Source organism: Pygoscelis adeliae, unplaced genomic scaffold, assembly GCF_000699105.1.
Source record: "Pygoscelis adeliae isolate BGI_AS28 unplaced genomic scaffold, ASM69910v1 Scaffold445, whole genome shotgun sequence".
NCBI classification, from domain to species: Eukaryota; Metazoa; Chordata; class Aves; order Sphenisciformes; family Spheniscidae; genus Pygoscelis; species Pygoscelis adeliae.
In genome coordinates, this window is record NW_008824894.1 from 437,711 (window position 1) to 442,088 (window position 4,378).

Below are 4,378 nucleotides of genomic sequence, written 5' to 3' on the forward strand. Positions count from 1 at the left end.
AGACGAGGGGCCCACTGGCACCGCCAGCCCTGGGAATCTTCCTCCCGCCTGGTACCTGGGCAGGGCTCGCGGGGAGCCTGCGGCCGGGCAAGCTGGCCTCCCCGTTGAAGGAAAGGGTGTGCCCCGCCGAGTGACACGGGGTGTGTCAGAAACCAAATGACTCGACCGTCCCTGCGGTGTCACTCCCCGAGAGCGGGCTCCTGCCTGCTGACTTGCTGCCTGTCACCGCCGCGGCTCCAGCAGCTCCTCACCTCCATTTCAGATCCCACCAGGCTTGAGCTAAGCCCGGGCTCCACCACGGGTCATCACAGGCTGGGACACGTGTGAGACATCGCCGGTCAGTGCTGGCCATGCCGGGGGCCCAGGAAACTCAGCGTGGGCTCGGCGTTGACGTCGGGGTAGAAAAGGGAGCGGAAGCGGGAGCGGGGCAGCTGGGCAAGGCTGCTGCAAAGGGGTGTCTGGGACTGAGCCCCGGGTTGCACCTGGGCTCCCAGCTGTCCCCTCCAGCACGAGCAACGCGAGGAGGCTGCATTTGCTGTTATTTCCTGGCTGCGGGCAGTAAATCCTCGGGGGCTAGGACAGCGGCTGCGTTTTTAACAGCAGAGCTCTATGAATCAGCGCTGCAGTCGTCCGTGCACCCTGTGATCCCGTCTGCCTGGCCGGATCATCAGCATCATCAAAGCCCCCAGACCCAGGCTGAAACCGCAGCCCTTCCCCAGGCTAACACACACCTGTGTCCTCCGTGCTCTCACATAGGGCCCTGCTGCTCTTTGCTGGTCAAAGTGGCAAAGCCGCTTTGCTTGGCTCCTTTCTCGGCTTTTCCTGACTCTTCCCGGCTGCTGGAAGCCTGAGACAGTTTCAGCCCCCAGAGAGTGCAGTGTCGGGGGTTTATCCCAGTGAGCGATCAAGCAGGGGAGTGACACAGCCCTGACCGCAGCCTGCGCTGCCAACCTGGGAGGACGCTCCTCTGGGCTGGGGGAGCTCCTTAATCCGTCGCAGGGAAACCCAACCAGATCCAACAGCTGGAACTTGAAATTGTCCCCGTTGTGACTAGAAACAGACAGCATGTTTCCAATAAGAGCCCTCGACCTCTTCCACTGGGCTGGTGGAGCTCCCCACTGCACGGAGTTCCTCTGTGAAGATCCGTGGTCAACCTAAAAACGGCTCTGCTGCTCAGCTGGTGGCTGGGGGCCGGTGCTGCTGGGTGATGGGCTGTGTGGAGGGGGACGGGGGGAGCGCAGTGTTCCCTTGGGTCCTTGGCACGTGGCTCCCCAGGCACCACGGGGGCGTTTTGGCACCGGCCTGGGCTGCCCCAGCGCGTGGGCTGCCCTCAGACAGCATCGGTGACGTGGAGTGAGTGTGCACACGTGGCAATGAGAGCTGTCCCGAACGGCATCCCACATGTCCCCGTCCCAGACTCGCCCCTCATGTGCATCCCAGAGATTGCAGCAACCACAAGGTACAAAATCCAGAAGACCCCTGGAGCAGGGAAATGCACTTGGGGTGAAGTTCAACCCCCCCCCTCCCTGGACGAGGCCGTCCTGCCCATCCTAGGAGCGCTGGTGCTGCCGGCCCTGGCGAGGGGCATGAGGAGGGGTCTCCCATGCCAGGGCAGCTGCAGGAGAGCAGCAGAGCTGGTGCACGTGTTGAGGAGTGAAGGAGCGAGCCCAGGAAGCGAAGCATCTCTTGCGCTGCCCGAGAAGACAGCTGGAGTTCCCAGAACCTGCTCAGCATCCCCAGGGGAAACCAAACAGCGAGTGGCAGCCTAAAAATAGCTGCCCAGGGCACACACACTCGCCTGAGAGAAGGGGAAGTGAAAAGGGAGATGGTCTGCAGCTTTCCAAGGAACAGCCCCCAGCCCAGCCGTGGCCCACTCAGCCTCGTGCAAGGAGGGATCTCTCCATCCTTCTAAGGGACAGCAGCTCTGTCCCTTCGCTGTCTCAGGACATGCCAAAGTCTCCCCTTGCCACAGCCAAATCGCTTGCTGCCCTTTCCCCAAGGGTGACTCTCAGCACTGCAGGGTGGCCAGTGCTGGGCCCCTTTCACAGCACCACTGCTGCTGCCCAGCCGTGCTGGGCTCCTCTCCTCCAGCCCAGGGTGGTTCTTGCTCAGGTGAAAACAGTGCATCCAGTTTGTGAGACTCTGTGTGCTTCTGCCATCCTGGCAGCTCATCCTGGGGACATGGTGCCCAGAGGGCCCAACCTTCCCATGGAGCTGCCATCCCTCTGCTGAGAAGGCATCGTTCCCGTTAGAATATCCCAGTGAACGACAAGCAAAAGGAGAGGACTCAGTGGAGAGGTTTCCCCTGCCCAGAGAGGTCCTTGATGTGGGGGTTTCTCAGGCTGCAGGACTCTCTAGAGGGGAACACCCTGCTCTCACCGTGCTGCTTTGCCACTCTCCCATGTGTGAATTACAAAGTCTTCTCTGCAACGCCTTCACCTGAACATTCAGCATGAAAAAGCATCTGATGGTCAGGCATCGGCACCCGCAGAGCCCAGGACAATGTCACTACGGGGCCAGGACCACTCTACCACGTAGGAGCAGTGCAGGATCCCAGGAGTCCGATCTAAGTCCCTTAGCAAATACTCAGCTCTATATAACCAAATACAGGTAGTTCAAGGAGGGGCAGAGGTTGGAGGAGCCAGTCTGACCAGTCAGCGACCAGCGTGCGTCTTCCAAGGAGTGCTCACCCAGCTCCTGCGTGGCTGTTTCCAGTTGCCTAAACCTGGCATGAGCTGGTGCACCCGCGGAAGCAGCCGGCCGGGAGTCCAGCGCCTGTTCTGCCCTGTTTAACGCACATGCAATGGACTTGCAGATTATCAGCCTTTTGGTTTAAGGAATTCATATACCTTGCAAATCGCATCCAGGCCCAGGGCTGAGCTTTCTGCAGCGGCAGTGACCCACGCTGGGTGCGGGTGCTCAAGCTCCACAGGTCAGCAGGAGCAGGGGCACGGAGCGGACCCCCCCACGCTGCACGGCTGGCAGCTGCCTTCGGAGAGGGGATTGAGGCCATCGACCCTCTGGGTTTCTGCCCTGCAAATACAGATGGGCTCCCACCCCCAGGCAAACGTGTGCACTTCCTAATGGGTTTAATGCAGTTCGACTTGGGTTGGACTAAGCAGCTTTATAGCAGAGAGCTCTCTGGTGACAGTGTAACGCACGGAGGGCGGACAGCACGCCCAGTAAATCTTTCCAAAACCTTTGAAAACATAAATACTTGCTGTAATCCGCTGAGAGGATAAAGTGTCAGGGCAGTCACTGGGTTGGTGAAATCATCTTGCAATCAGCCATGGGCTCCGGCTAAACCTGCTGAGGCGATGCTCGCAGAGCGGTGCAGGCGGAAGGAAGCTGGCCGGTGCCTCGAGGCAGGCAGCCGGAGGGAAGGGCTGCTGGGGAGTTGCACTGCTGCCTCGGCTCAGGTGCAGGGAGGATGGAAACTGCCTGACCACAGAGCCGTGCACGCTTCCTCCCTCTGCCTGCACACAGCAGTGGCGTGCACGCAGGCGAGACTCCCTGGCCTTGCTGCTCGGGCATGAACCAGTGGCTGGTTCAGTCAACCTTTCGAAACCGAGACACCTCTGTCAAACGCTGCATTTTGTGGTTGCCGGACGCCAGCGATGGATCTGCCACAGGGGAGAAGCGCAGAGGCCGTAGCCCCTCGCTCCCACGCAGCAGCACTTGGTCGAGTTGTGGCTGCACAGTCTCCCCGTCCATGGCACGGCTGCTGGCTCCATCACAGCAGCTCCCAGCTCGCTCCTGAGGGAACGGTGTGCCTGGAGCAAGGATCCCATAGCCATTCATGTAAGGAGAGACCCAAGAGCGCAGCCGCGAACCCACCCGCTGCACAGCCACAACGCCGCGTGCCGGCCGCTCCGTGGGAGCCGCAGCTTGCGGTGCCACTGGCCAGGACCCCGCAACCCTGGGGACACCGAAGGGCCCCCAGGTGTTTCACAACCCCCAGAGCTGCAGAGTCCGAAGGTCCCCATCACCGGCTGTGTGGTGGCGGTCAGCACCTCCGCAGCCCTTGCAGCAGCTCAGCCCAGGGCTCAGCTCTGCCGCGCTCAGGAATGGTCAGGCAATTTGCCATGACCACCAGCGCTTTGCCCGTGTGCCAGCCTCCACCATGTGCCATTCCTGGACCGTGAGGCGGGATGTGTGCTGACAAGGCCCTCGCCTGCTCCTCTTTCTGCAGCTCCCGGAGCTGTCCCAGCCCAAACCAGTAATTATCACTTCTGTCTATGGGCAATTACCAATCTCATCGCCTTGCTGCCCTGGGAGGGGAGGCCAGGGTGCTGGTCTGGATCAGCACCACATGGTGTCTAATCGCTCTGCCAGAGGAGCTGGTCCTGGCAGCGGGTGGGAGCCGGAGCCGCGGCTT